This window comes from Notothenia rossii, assembly GCF_949606895.1.
Source record: "Notothenia rossii genome assembly, chromosome: 9".
Lineage (NCBI taxonomy): Eukaryota > Metazoa > Chordata > Actinopteri > Perciformes > Nototheniidae > Notothenia > Notothenia rossii.
In genome coordinates this window covers 3,694,361-3,709,360 of record NC_136907.1, presented here as the reverse complement: position 1 = coordinate 3,709,360, position 15,000 = coordinate 3,694,361, and the positions used below count along the sequence as shown (strand labels likewise).

The 15,000-nt window shown below is 39.9% G+C and overlaps 1 protein-coding gene and 1 long non-coding RNA gene across 10 annotated transcripts in view; one reads left to right on the top strand and one right to left on the bottom strand.

The window, feature by feature from the left end:
- LOC307018835 overlaps positions 1–2,399 on the top strand; it is a 2,549-nt gene extending 150 nt beyond the window's left edge. Inside the window, exons 1-3 of the long non-coding RNA XR_013802510.1 lie at positions 1–263; positions 806–931; positions 1,146–2,399. The exon at positions 1–263 is cut by the window's left edge and continues 150 nt beyond it. This is a non-coding gene — a long non-coding RNA (uncharacterized lncRNA). The remainder of the gene's footprint in view (positions 264–805; positions 932–1,145) is intronic.
- LOC307018832 (neural cell adhesion molecule 1-like) overlaps positions 1–15,000 on the bottom strand; it is a 320,994-nt gene that overhangs the window by 210,937 nt on the left and 95,057 nt on the right. The gene's annotated exons all lie outside the window — the stretch shown is intronic.

Below are 15,000 nucleotides of genomic sequence, written 5' to 3'. Positions count from 1 at the left end.
TCCTGTTTTATTTTGAAAAGTGTTCACCCCCTGTCTTGCCTGTTGCTTTCGGTCTGTTTTCCCTCCTACCTGATTACCCGATTGTGTTCACCTGGTGCCCCTGTGTTTTCTCCTCCCTCCTCACCTGTCTCTTGTTTGTTTGATTAGTCCTGTGTGCATTTAGGTTCTGTGTTTTCTGTTAGTCTTTGTGAGTTCCTTGTTGTTGTTTGACTGTGTTTACGGGGAAGAGAGTTCAGCTCTGTATCAGCAGCCTTGAAATAAAGGTATTTTCTGTTTATCTGCATTTGGGTCCTGCTTGCCTCACTCAACCTTGACACAGAGCTGGAACACTTTCAAGTGCTCCGGCCCCGTCTCAACATCCTCCTTGCATTACACCTCGTAGGTCTTCACTAACAAGCGGACACACTGTACAATGAGATACCATTTTTTTTAGAATCCATGATTTAAATGTAAACCAAAAAGGTCTCCCCACTATCAAAAGCACATTGTAGGAACCTGGTCAGAAAGAAAAAAATCAAGGACTTACATTTAGAGATTTCACATCTTGATTTTGGTTTGTTTTTAGCTAGCTCATGAGCCTAGATGATGTTCTATGGTCAGTACGATGGATGGATGGTCCTCCACCACTTCAACAACCAGTTTCGACACATGCATCTTTCTGTTGCTCTGTGACCGATTGGGTACACGGAGATCAAGATCTAACTTCAATGTGTAATAAAACATAGTCAGATATGATTATACTCTAGCATTGCGACGTTGAAACAATGACGAGTTTCGTTAAACTTGTTTTGTTTTGCCTCCCCAGATCAGAGCGCAGCTGCATTCCCTTCTGATTGGTGGTTGTCTGCTGAAGCGTTACCATGTGTCCGTGTTGTGATGATACATCAAAGCTGTATGCTGTTCTTTCAAAGCCATGATGCTTGTGCTTAGGGTTTGTTTCCGCTCCTTGATGAGTTGCATTGCACCAACATGTCTCTAAAGTATTAATGCCCATCATTCAATATTTACTCAAACTCAAAGTAGCACATGGCTTATACTCAGCTGGGTGTTATTTGCTATATTTAAAAAACATCCTGTCCAAACCCTGCAGATTTTAAGCCTCAGAGAGCAGTACATGTAAAATGCTTTTGCGATTGTGCTTTCAGAAAACAAAGTGCAGGAAGTGGGCTGTGTCACCCTGCCATCCGCCTCCAGACCACACAGCGTCAGAGGGGAGCAGCTGAAGGATCTGGAGTTTAGCCCAATGTCACACCTGTTGAACACCCTGAGGGAAGAAGGGGACAAGTGATGTGTGTTTCCTCGACCTCCATTAAAACACATTGTGCCTGAGACTACATGTGTGTGCTTCTGATAGTGTGTTAACTATTTTTACCAAATATATTGCATAGTTTATTGTACTTCGAATCAAAGCAACATCTCCAGAATGTCTTGTTCCTCCAATCATATCAAGACAAGAAATCTGATCTGATCACAGCAACACAATAACATGTTCTTCCTACAATCATAGCCAAGCAATAAGTCTTATTCTTATTTTTTTTTCATCATGGTCATCTTCCTCTTCTTGTCAATACTCCATTTATAGCAACGCAATAACTCCAGAACTACTTCCTCTGATCACAGCGAGGCAATAACATCTTCTTCCTTCGATCGTAGCAACGCAACAACTCCAGGACTACTTCTTCGTACAATCATAGCCAAACCAATCGTATTATTATTATTCTTTCTTCTTCATCTTGGTCTTTGTCCTCTTCTCATCAATACTCCATTCATAGCAAAGCAACAACTCCAGGACTACTTCCTCTGATCAAAGCAACGATATAACCTTTTTTCCTTGGATCGTAGAAAAGGAACAACTCTTATTCTTCTTTCTTCTTCATCTTGGTCTTCTTCCTTTTCTTCTCAATACTCCATTTATAGTCAAGCAAGAACTCGAGAACTCTTTCTACCTCTTAAAGGTAGGGTAGGTAAGAATTTGAAAGTAGGCAGCCAAAAGAAATCTGCCTCTTCCTTCAGACTTCCTCACAGAGCCCCTCCTCCAACACACACGAACACGCCCATGACCAATGAGGGCACGAGATCAGTTTGTGCACAGATGGAAGGCTGACAGGCAGGTAGGCCATCCAGTTACTTTAGCCAGCTCAGATGATTGGCCGTGCTTTTTACAGCGCCACGGCTTCCACAGATGATATTTTTATGTATTTATTGTCAAAGCACTTCAGATATTCATTGCTATCGGGATGTTAAGAGCATTCCATGGAATATAACAACAAGTGTTTCTGAAGTGAATTACCTAGCCCACCTTTAAGTTAGAAAACCAACAACTCCAGAACTACTTAATCTGGTCACAGCGAGGCAATAACATCTGCTTCCTTCGATCGTAGCAACGCAACAACTCAATGGGCAAACTCTAACAACTTGCTTTTAACATCAATGATATCATTTTTTATTTTTTTTTATTCTACTAAAATCATACAAAAACTAAAACGTATAATTCATACACACAAATGAACTAAATTAGTAGAAGCGGAAGGGCTGAAGCATAGCTTATGGGGAGTAGTCCTCCCGTGCATCATCATTAGCATCAATATAGTAATGGCATTTATTTCGTCAAAAACGTATAGAAATTAAGGAGTACAAAGAAATAAAGAAAACCAATGAAAACTGGAATAAATTAAACAAAAGTTAGGGCAAGAAAAAAGTAAATGCATATATAAGTAATACTGGGAATATTCAATACTTGTTAGCTGGAGTAATCTAATTGTTTTTACTTTAGTTTTGAATTGTTGATGACTAGTAACACTTGAAAGGTCTGGGTGTCTGGATTTCAAGTGTATGTTGTTCATAAAAAACTATTTGGATAAACTGTGTGTACTAACTCAGTCCCAGCTCTACATCCGTCACTAAAATGGCCGTCCCCGATGCTTTCTAGATAAACGTCTCCTCTGAAGATGATGAAGCAGGAACAGACCATTTGGGATGCAACACATCAAACTCCTTCATTGTACTTTTTAGCAATTCGGTTTTTAGATCACAGACACATTTGAGCTTCAGGCAGAAGCGAACGAGCTTCTGTTCACCTCCCGTGACGTCTTCCTTTTCAGGAATTAATGATCCCCGTCTAGTCTGTGTGATTTGAATGTTATTGGAGGCCCGGAGAAAAGAGAGGAGATGTTGCATTGTTGTGATTCAGAGTGTCATCAAGCGCCCGGGGCCAGAAGATCTAACAATTAGACAGCAGCTTCACCACACACACACACACACACACACACGCACACACACACACACACACACACACACACACACACACACACACACACACACACACACACACACACACACACACACACACACACACACACACACACACACACACACACACACACACACACACACACACACACACACACACACACACACACACACACACACACACACACACACACACACACACACACACACACACACACACACACACACACACACACACACACACACACACACACACACACACACAGGGAATACCAGTAGCACTTTAACCGTTTAAAGAAATGAGAATGGGATTCTTTTTTTTGAAAACCACTTTTACTTTGAAAGGATGTTTCCAGTTGCAGGAGACTATTTGTAATGTGACACTAAAGAAATACATCTTCTAAAATGTATTCCATTTACATTATAAGTGTGTTTTTAGGAACTTTGTGATACATGTCTACTGTTTCTGCATTTAATAAGTTAATTATCCGGGTGTATATCTAAACATCTCAAAATTACCATTTGGTGAAATGATCATTTCTCCTTCTGTTGTTTTCTAAATGTGATCAAACTATTTGTAATAATGCAAAAAAAAAAAACAGTGGCACATTAAACAGAGTACCACCACATTTAAAAGTTGACATTATACATATCAGTACTTTTTGATGCTGTTTAAATGAAGTGTCTTTCATTTAAAACCATGCCTAAAAAACGTTTGTAAATGAATAATATTGTGTTGCTGAAAAACTACTCGTCCCACAGGATCCAGCAGTCGATGCCATTTGCTAAACTGTACTGTAAGGCACTTCAGCACTCTGTAATAATGGTTGATAGCATTTCCATTATTTAGTAAGTAGCCTCAAATCATGTTAAATAGGTTTTGACAAGCCACAAATGAAACACCGAAGCCATGCAGGGAGGTAAAAGCCTCGCTGAAGAGGCGTTACGGATTGGGCAGTGTGTCGCGGGGACCTTTTAAACTGTAACACCGCCAAAAGGTTGAGTAGAGCAGCACTTAGGTTAGTAAGAAGTCCCTCGTGTTTGAAAGCTGAATCACAGTTTACCAGACTGAGGAATTGCCTTTCAACTAATAATGTGTATTTTTGCAGGTAGGTTTGCTTTTGGGTGCCAATTTAGTGAGTTTCTATTACCTCTGTTTTCACTAAACTACGGGAAGGTCATTTTAAAATTCTCGAATAAATCTCCAGGTGCTAAAATATTTGTACGAGCGCAACCACAAACGTATAGAGACTCTTTACCAACGATAGCAAACTAGTTCTCCCACTGTGCTTCCAACCATCCTTTTTATTAACGTGAGGGATTGAAGCAGCCCGGCCCCAAAACGCCTCTCTGATCCTAAACCCCCCCCAGAGAGACAAAAAACAGGGACAGGGAAACGCAGAGGAAATATCCGAACATGTTGAAGTATAGAGAAAAAAATTAACAACAAAGAGCGATAGCAAGGAGGGAATGCGAGGCGATATAAGAAAAGAGACTGATGATAAAAGGAGGAGAAAGCAGGCCCAGACTCTCAGATGTAGCTTTCCCTGAAGAAGGAGGATTTCAGAGAAGCCAAATTGGCATTTTTTTTTTTTTTGCTTTGCATGGGTAACAGGGGTGCGCTGCTGAGACTATGCAAATATACCCGCTGCATGCAGAATGCACACACGCTATTCATTTACAAAGGAAGTCTGTCAAAGCAATATAAAGATTGCAAATTACAGCATATCAGAGAACAGGGCGGCTGCTTTCAGACGCTGTACACGTGCAGAAGGTAAAGTGTGTTCCTTATTAAATGTGCGAGCACAGGCTAATGGCCTTCAGACCTGGGTTTCAGAAATACTCTGGCTGTGGTAAAAATCCCTCTCAAAGTCAACAAATGTCCCTCGAAGAAAAGGTCATTAGCATCCATGCCCAGCAACAGGAAGGTAAGGCAGTTAATGTCTCTTCTTCTAATGTGTTCCTGTTAATCGGCTCATTACTCCCTGCTCCAGGACTCAGGTACAGCTCCACAAAACCAGCTGTTGCTATCCTGGCTCCAAGATGGTGGGTCGAGCTCCCCATTTATATCAGACTGCAGAAAGACTACACATACTTCCCTGGAAGTCTGGAAACCCACCTGTTTGCCCGTGTCATTTCAATGTAACTATACAAATAACGTTAAAATGTTGTTTAGCTTTTAAGGTTATTTGTATAGTTACATTTCAATGTGTCTTTAGCATCCTTGTTTAATGCTAAATGGTTTCTTAAATAAACTTATTTTGTATTATCCTTATATATGTACCTACTTAACAACTGATTTGATTAGATTGTTTAGGTTCCACCACCAGATACCAAAGCAAATTCCTTGTATGTGTAAATGTACCTGGCAATAAAAAAATTCTGTAGCACTGGTAAAGATGTGTCGTATTCGAAGTAAAGCACTTGCAGGATTCTCGCTTCAGATACAAGTCAGCTAAATGAAATGTGATGTGTTTAGCCATGTCCCATTTAAGGAAACTTGTCTATATTTCACGACTAGTGGCACTGTTAAAGGCCTACATGTACATCGTACCAGTAAAAGGTACAAATTAGACAGAAAATGATATCCAATTAAACACGACTGATGGTCATGACCGAAATAACGATATTGCGGATACAAGCGGTAGGGCTGAACGATAATCGATTTTAAATCGAAATCACAATTTTAAATAATCGCAAAGCCTGCGAATTCTTTTAAACTTTTTTTCTTTACTTTTTTTTTTGTTCTTCTTGTGTGTCAGTCATCCACACCAATTAGAAGTGCTGTGCTCCACATGTACCAGCCATGGTTAACCAATCAGAAGCGGCCCATGATAGAAGGTGATAGACAGATTGATCCAATCACCTGCCAAGTATCTTTGAAATACTTTTCCAAATGGCTTCCAGTGGAGCTCTCCTAGATGGTTTGGTGAAACCATCTGAGTCAGGTTAGTAATGCTCCATCACATGTTTCTATTACAGGGTGAATCTTAAACTGAAGCTTGACTTTAAAGCAACCCAACGGAAGTTTCATGTAAGTTTAGTTCTTTCACTCGTAGCTCGGGCTGCGGGGGTGCTAGAGATGGGAACGTCAACAATTCCCCTCAGAAGCAGGAGGTTAAAGTCATAGCACGCAACCAAAATACTTTTTGAAGAAACCCAGTGTTGTATTGTCCGACAGCATTTGGAAACGTGCAACGACCCTGCATCCCATTATCAACATGCTCTTGTTGGAGTTTGAGCAATGTGTGTTAATGACAGTGCCAAATATGTAGCACTCCTTATTTCCAGATCTGACCACTCCCTGCTGTTTGGCTGGAATAAAAGCCTATTCTGCGTTTCATGGAAGAAACATGGTTTGTTTCTCCCCCTCAAACTGAGAGTTTCCAAGCTGTCTGGATGAAACACGAATGCAAAGCAAAGTTAAATGAACTTCCGATTAAATATGAAGGCAATTTGGGATGCCATTGCAATAAAGAACGGCCCAAAGCATAAATACTGTTCTAGTAAAAGACTCTGTAATCACCATGGGAGAAATTAGGAGCTTTTTTCTTTGGAGCAAACAAAACAGTGGCTCTTAGAAGACAAATTGAAAGCAAGATGTAGAAAAACCCTTTCCTTTGAACAACACACATCTCAATATTGAGGCAAACAAATGTGGACAACCTCTAATCCAGGGCTGTCAAACTCAATTTCTTCAATTCAATTCAATTCAATTCAAAATCTTTATTTATTCAGGTGAAAACCCATTGAGATCATTGACTTCTTTTTCAATGGTGGCCTGCTGCAAGTAGGTTCCAACATGAATACAAACATGACAGAAAAACAAAGAGGACATCATATGGCATATTTACATTGACTACAGTTTGTATAGCTAGTAGCATTTACAGATACCAACAGTTTCCGATTGGATAGCATCTATCCTTGCTTTAAAAACATGTAATGTAACCAAACTGCTCAACTTCCATTCCTTTTGCAGGCTCTTCGCCGGCCACATCAGCATTATGGTTGCACTCAAAGGGCCGGTTGTAACTTTAAGACTATATATCAAAATACATATATAAATATTTCATATATATAAAATAATGTTATTGCCTCTGCATTGGATTATTATGGGATAGGGAAATAACTTCATAATTAACTACGTCTGAAAGCAGAAGTCTAGGGCAAATTGCAAGTCTCTTCACTGAGAATGTTACAAAATTATTTTAAAAAAAATCTAATTCTGAGAAAATATGAATATTTTGAAGAAAAAAAGTCAAATTCTGAGAAAAAAACTTGTTCTGAGAAAAAAAGTCAAATTTTGAGAAAAAAGTCAAATTTCAGATGCATTGTGGGATATGTAGTTTATGGGCAACGTGCTTCTGTAAATCGGCATGTAACCGTATAATAAACATTATATTCTTTGCAAGCTCTTGAGGGACCGCATTAAATGAAGTCGCAGGCCGGATTTGGCCCCCGGGCCTTAAGTTTGACACCCCTGCTCTAATCCATATCACTCCTCAAATCTTCCAATATTCAGTATTAAGTGCTTTTCATCAGACAGCAGCCTGTTATGGTCAGACATTCCTCTAAAAATTATAAGCTCATGCATATTGTTTTCCAAGAAATGCTGATGGATTGTCTTGGAGAGAATGTCAGCAGAGCTTGCTCAGAAAGGTGGAGGTTATTTGCGCACGCCGCTGTCAAACAACATCAAAGCACTCTGTGACCTTTGGAAAGCTCACAGGAATTTATATCTGCATGCAAAATTCAACCATGGAAGGAAAACCTCTCGTAGTGTTTTGCTGTGAACCGTCTGAACACATGGAGGCCGGTAACAAACAAAAGCCTGAAAAAAGAAGACGGATACATAAACAAAAAGCGGAGATCAATTCCTGCATATGGGATGTTTACGAGAGACGAAGGCGCACAGTATCTACTGGGAGCGATTACTGACGAACGCTCATATGGGAAACAATCATAAACACAATATTGCCTTTTCAGCTATAAACTGTGACTCAGATACCACACTGTGTTCCCCGCGGAGTTTCATTTATTCTGGTTCCCGGCCAAAAATCATTTACCACAAATACAATAAATCCCCTCATACAGGGAATTGATCCCCTTTTCAGTGGTGTCATCATTTTTCTCAAGGACACAAAGTTGCCCAAAAACATTCCCGTTTATGAGACACTTATTGAATGTATCTTCTCATTTCTTTCACATATCTACCCGCCACTGTTTCATCACAAAAGGGTTTTAAAAAAACATGTTAAATCGGGATGTTATTCAAGTGGCGGGTCAGTCAGTCAGAAGGAAGCTTTAGATGTTGGACCAGATTCAGTTCAGTCATTCAGGAGGTTTTCCAAAAGACAGTCTGGAGTACAGTTGAAACTACTAATAAGTATTTCCATATACAAGTACACGTGATATACGTTCAGAATCCATAACGAAAGAAAGTTAGGAGTAAATAAGCCAGGCGGTATGAAAGAAGTCATTTCCAAAGCCTTGTAATCAAACTGACCCTCTTAAAGTTCAGGTGAAATGAACATAAGTGAGGGAGAAGGAGTAAAGATGGTTAGATGTTTGACCAAATGTAGTTAATTCATTCAGGATGTCTTCAAAAATACATGAGTCACTCTGGAGTACAGCTGAAACTTCTAATGCTGGAAGTATACAGTGTATTGCACAGTTATTTATGGTATGAATATCTCACAGATATATATTATATATTGCACAACAGGAGTGTTTTAGTCTTTGTTGTTATCTGTGTGGGGTTATACAGCCTGACCACTGCAGGAAGGACCAGCGTTTCGAAAGAAGGGTAGGACTCCAGAAAAACTAAATAGTAAATAAGCAACTCAAAAATGCTTAGCTAATATAACTCATTTCCAAAGCCTTCTAATCAAACTGACCCTCTTAAAGTTCAGGCGAAAGGAAAATAAGTGAGGGAGAAATAGTAAATTACCCAAGATTTGGTCTGGTGGGTTTAAACCGAGTCGGTAACAGCTCCCAGATCAGCAGTACAACAAGCTAAACATGCAATAATCAGTAAACAGTAAAACCGTTGTTGCTGTAGAATTGCATTCCCGTTTGGTCTCGCAGAATATCAGGAAACACCGAACGTCCAATTAATGCGTTGAAATTGTCGTGCACATGCAAGCCTGTTGGGATGATCCGTGATTGGATGATTCTCACAGATCCCCCCCCCCCCTGTGTGCAACAAGGCGAAAGCTGCTAATAACTCATGCAGTTGAACAGCAGCCATGCCCTGCAGCCACACAGCTAAATGAAACGCTCCATTCCTCCATAGGCAATCTCACAATCATCCATTGCATGTGAGGTGAATGCTGAGGCTCTCTCTGTACGACGGGGGGAAATCTGCAAAAGGATGAAGGGCCTCCGGGACTGGCTTTATCTGGGGAGAGATTTATCTCTGCCGCTTTGCTAACCATCTAATCCAGATGCTTTGTCATTATCAAGGAATTGCCTTAAAACATCTTTATACTCAGCAGGAGATTCATGTAAGAACTTAGCAAACAAACACTGTGCCACTCTCCGTAATGCATATGTCCTGCAGAAGGATATGTATTAGGGCTGCACGATATATTGTTTCATGACGATAATCGTGATATGGGCGATATTCACATCGCAGGACGTGCGAACCGAGCTAGCTCAGCTTGTTGCTCTGATAACTTAAGAACCAGACGTCCGTGACTCAAATCCTTCCTCCGGTTAAACATAGTTAGAAAAATACCAATTGTATCATTAAAGTTCAAGAAAGGATGGTTTGAACTGTCTTTTCTTCACTTCCTGTATTTTTTCATATCGCGGGGGGAAAAAGTCCCAATGTCAGTTGTTTCCAATATCGTGCAGCCCTGATATGTATATTCACAAACATAAAAACCTGTGGATTGTCTTTGTATTGGACCTAATGTGAACTGAGACATGAAGCATCATCATCCTCACCCAGGACTAAAATGCATTTCTTGCGTCCAAAATAATAACAGTGTTGGATGGGGAAAAAAGCATCACGGTTGTTTTACTGATTTGAGAAGTCGCCAAGCCACGTCACCCTTGGGCTGTTCTACAACACCAGTTTATAATCTTACCCTGGATCTCTTGTGATATCTCCGTTAACTAACCCGAACAAACACGATCCCGCTAAACGGTCCAAGAAGGCAGAGTGTCATCTCAATAAGTCAATCCAGGGTTTTCTCTCAGTTTTGCAAGTTCACATTAAAGGGGCGGAGTTAGCAGCATTTGACCAGGAATGAACGATAATATTATATAAATAGGAAGAAGTTGAACCTTATACATCCCTGACTTTTAGCCAGAAGCAAAATACTTGACTCTGACAAATGCAGGAGGAACAGCTGGCAAAATAAATCTCAGTGTGAAAATATGTAAATTAATAGGTTTATAATATCACTGTCCCATCCAGGGCACAAGAAGATGCCGGCTGTGCTTCCTGCATGACAGTTTAAACGGTTACTATGGCAGGAATATGACTTATTAGCTTTAAGCTTCGTCATATTCTTGTAATATTATTTTACGGTCCGCGAAATGAATGTCTAATTTCAACATGACTCTGGACCAGTTAAGCGTAAATTACCTTAGTGATAACTGTGCTGTAAATTGGTATTTCAACATGTATATTCTCTACTTTTTTATTTCTATTTGGAGATTTTTACATGTTAGAATAGTTCGTTTTCTACTCTTTATTTCTCTTATGTGTGAGGTCTTGTCTTTTATGCGGCTGTAATGCAAACATTTCCCAAATTAGGATCAATAAAGTACATATTATCTTATCTTTTAATACCTGGCAAGTAGTGAACCACGGTCGAAGAACTGAAAACCAGAAGAGTTAACCCTGTGTGTTTACAGCTACATTCAGCACTTAGTCCAAGTGTTTCTTTAGATCAGTGGTCGCCAAATAAAATAATGTTTGAAAAATACGTTTTTAGATATAAACCTATCATCCACCGCCCCGTTAGCAGGTGCCACTTGATTGACGTATATTTGAAAAACCTCAATAATATAATACATTAACCGTGCTTTACGTAAACCTCATCATGACACAAGAGACAACGGTAGGACTGTAATTTCCCGTGTTCAGTGAACGCAACAGAGGCAACACACCAGACCAATCAGAGAGTTGCATGGAAATACACGTGTGCTTGTGTCATTCAAGCTCGGCTCTGTGTGTGTGTGTGGCGATAGCGCATTTAGTGTGATAGAGAGGGAGAGAGGGAGAGAGAGAGGGAGAGTGGGAGAGAGGGAGAGAGGGAGAGAGAGGGACCGGTGCTAGCGGGGACTGTGATGTTAGCATCTGGTTAGCTAGCTGCACTAACGGACATAAGGAAATGTTTCCACAACAAGCTGGAGGAGAGTCCTCTCCTGTCAGACTGAGGGGCTCAGGTGAGCTAAAGGACTCTGAGTGTTTAGAACGGTTTTGTCACAAATTATTCAAAAGATTATTTCCGCGGCACACCTTCATATGATCATTATAGTTATACAAACAATAAGAGAATAAATGAAAAACAGGTATGAAATAGCCTACTATATGGCAGTAAAACAAGAATACAGTTTGAAAGGGGAGTGATTTGTAAAATATCCATAAAGAAAAAGAAAATCTATTTACAGTTCTGTTTCATATAGATGTTGAGAGATGTATCCATAGATCTCTTAATGTTGCTCTCAAAGTGCACCAGATTGATGCTTTCAACTTCAATATTTAAAACAAAATCTTCCCGGGGAAGCATCCCCCCGGACCCCCCTAGAGGAGGTGAGGACCACCCTAGAGGAGGTGAGGTCCGCCCCCCAATAGGACACTTTACCCCTGCTTATATGCCGTGAGTTGATTATGGAGCCTTCATTGTAAGAGTAATTCAGATGCAATTAGCCGAAAGAAAAGGCCTCAAATCGTCTTTTTCACTCAATTCTGCAATAGCTAGATCTCGCCTTTCACCGAGGCTGAGGTCGGTGATCTTGGGCTTAAAAAGGTTGGTGACCACTGCTTTAGATGGACAATAGGGCATACAAAGTAATGTTCTTCTTACATGAACTAATCCAAAGAAAGGAGATTACATAATATGTACACATGGACATGTCTTTTTTAGGTTTTAATGTACCTCATGTTTGTGATTGTTATACTATTTGCCCAGCTTGTTTGAAAGATACTCTAGCATATCACTGTCAGCCATTCAGCCTCACATTCTTTCAAATTCTACCTGACCTCGAACAAAGCCAGTAAGAATTCAAAATGTCATTTCATAACCCCATTTAAGCTTTGATGTTTGAAAAGTACATTTGGTTTATTTTTAGATTAATAAAATCAAACTATCCCTGAAAACATCCTCAAGTGCTGGAAACGTAAAGAGATTATCTGGTGCAGAGTGCGGTAGCTTCAGTGGGGTTACAGGAATGACCTTTACATGATGTCGAATCACAGAAAAAGTCCTTTTGGTGATGTGATTGTGCTGTGACCTGGTTAATGACCCGAGTCTCCAGTAAAGCTTTGAAGCTGCTCTTACTTCCCACTCAGAGTAATGAAACAATTGGATAGGAAGAGGGAGTATCAGAGGAGGGGAGGCCTCCTAATTAAAACCCTTTATTCATTCTTATTGCATTACAGACATCTTTTGGGCTGCTCTCTCTTCTAATCAATTCACCCTCGGTTAGAGGCCTTCACAGTCACTGGGTGGTGGGAGATAATGATATGTGCATTACTGTGTGACATTTTTAAAACCTTGAAGTACGTTGTGATCCGGGAATGTAACTTTAAATCATCTGCAATGCCCATGACAGAAGTATCTACTCAACGAGCATGTTTTAAAGAGGACATGTAATGCTAATTTTCAGGTTCATATCAGTATTTATTGTGTCTACTTTAAAGAGTCCTCTCCTGCTGATGTTCAGGTGTATATCAGTATGTAGTGTATCTACTTTAAAGAGTCTTCTCCTGCTGATGTTCAGGTGTATATCAGTATGTAGTGTCTCTACTTTAAAGAGTCCTCTCCTGCTGATGTTCAGGTGTATATCAGTATGTAGTGTCTCTACTTTAAAGAGTCCTCTCCTGCTGATGTTCAGGTGTATATCAGTATGTAGTGTATCTACTTTAAAGAGTCTTCTCCTGCTGATGTTCAGGTGTATATCAGTCTGTAGTGTCTCTACTTTAAAGAGTCCTCTCCTGCTGATGTTCAGGTGTATATCAGTATGTAGTGTCTCCACTTTAAAGAGTCCTCTCCTGCTGATGTTCAGGTGTATATCAGTATGTACTGTCTCTGCTTTAAAGAGTCCTCTCCTGCTGATGTTCAGGTGTATATCAGTATGTAGTGTCTCTACTTTAAAGAGTCCTCTCCTGCTGATGTTCAGGTGTATATCAGTATGTAGTGTCTCTACTTTAAAGAGTCCTCTCCTGCTGATGTTCAGGTATATATCAGTATGTAGTGTTTCTATTTTAAAGAGTCCTCTCCTGCTGATGTTCAGGTGTATATCAGTATGTAGTGTCTCTACTTTAAAGAGTCCTCTCCTGCTGATGTTCAGGTGTATATCAGTATGTAGTGTCTCTACATGTCTCCATGCTTTAATGTTCACAAAGCTCTTTCTTTTTCTCATACTACAGCACCTCTTTTCACCCTCTGTCAGAAACCAGAGCCCAGTCTGCTCTGATTGGTTAGCTGGCCGGCTCTGTTGTGATTGGACTGTTTGGAGATACACTCCTTATTATTTCCAATCCATATGGAGTTACCATATATTGTATGACAATGTAAAATACAATATATTTTTAAGTCGTCGTTCTAAACTAACAGTGTGGCATTGACCTACATCATAAGCTGCAAAAAAAGGATGGGTCTGAGAGGTTTTTGAAAACATGTTTTTTAAGCCGAGCAAGCATTTAATCCCAGTTACGTGTCTTTCTCCCTAAAGAGAGAAGAATTTCCCAAACCGTCTGGATGAAAGATGTCTGGAAACTTCTGACAGATATGAAGCAAAGGAACGCCTCCCATTGTTCTCTTGTTTTTCACCCAGCAGGGGTAAATAATGTTGGCTCTCGTCTCAGTTGAGATGATACGTCGATGTTTAAATGAATAAAGTGATTTATGTTGAGTTTAAGATCGTTTTTCTTCCATTGTCAATTCAATTACTCCATGGAAGCTGCAGTTACAATAAACAATGGCCTACAGCATATATATTACTTTATTCAAAGACTACAAAATAATTGGAGAAATGAGGGGAAGCTTTCTGAGAAAACAAACTGTTAGATGAATGGTTGGGGGACACGTTGATGTCCAATTCATATTGATAAACTGCTAATTAATTTACATTGTCTGTCCTTTTAAAGCATTTCATTTTGTTTTCAATGTTGCATTTGCTCACACTGAGAAAAGTTCGTTATGAAACACTCATATTGACTGCTAGGGGGATGTTGATTTCACCTGTAGTTGATTCCTTACTGAAGACCTGAAGGGCTCTTATCTTTCACAGTTTTGATTACTAGAGAGGCTCTGAAGGGGGGACATAAAAAGGAGGGAATCTGCTGACGTGAAATGAAAGTTGCTGAAGCCAGAGATGGAGGAGAAGAGGGCAGAGGAAGCAACGTCCGACACTGTCCTTTAGATGCTTTCTATCATGGAGCAATGATCAAAATCAAAGTCACTGATACCTGAACCATCACTAGTTTGTCTTGCAATAGATTAGAGCAGGAATGACTCATAAAGTTGTTTCCTGCTCAAAGGCAATAGGTTTTTACCTGACATAAGGTCT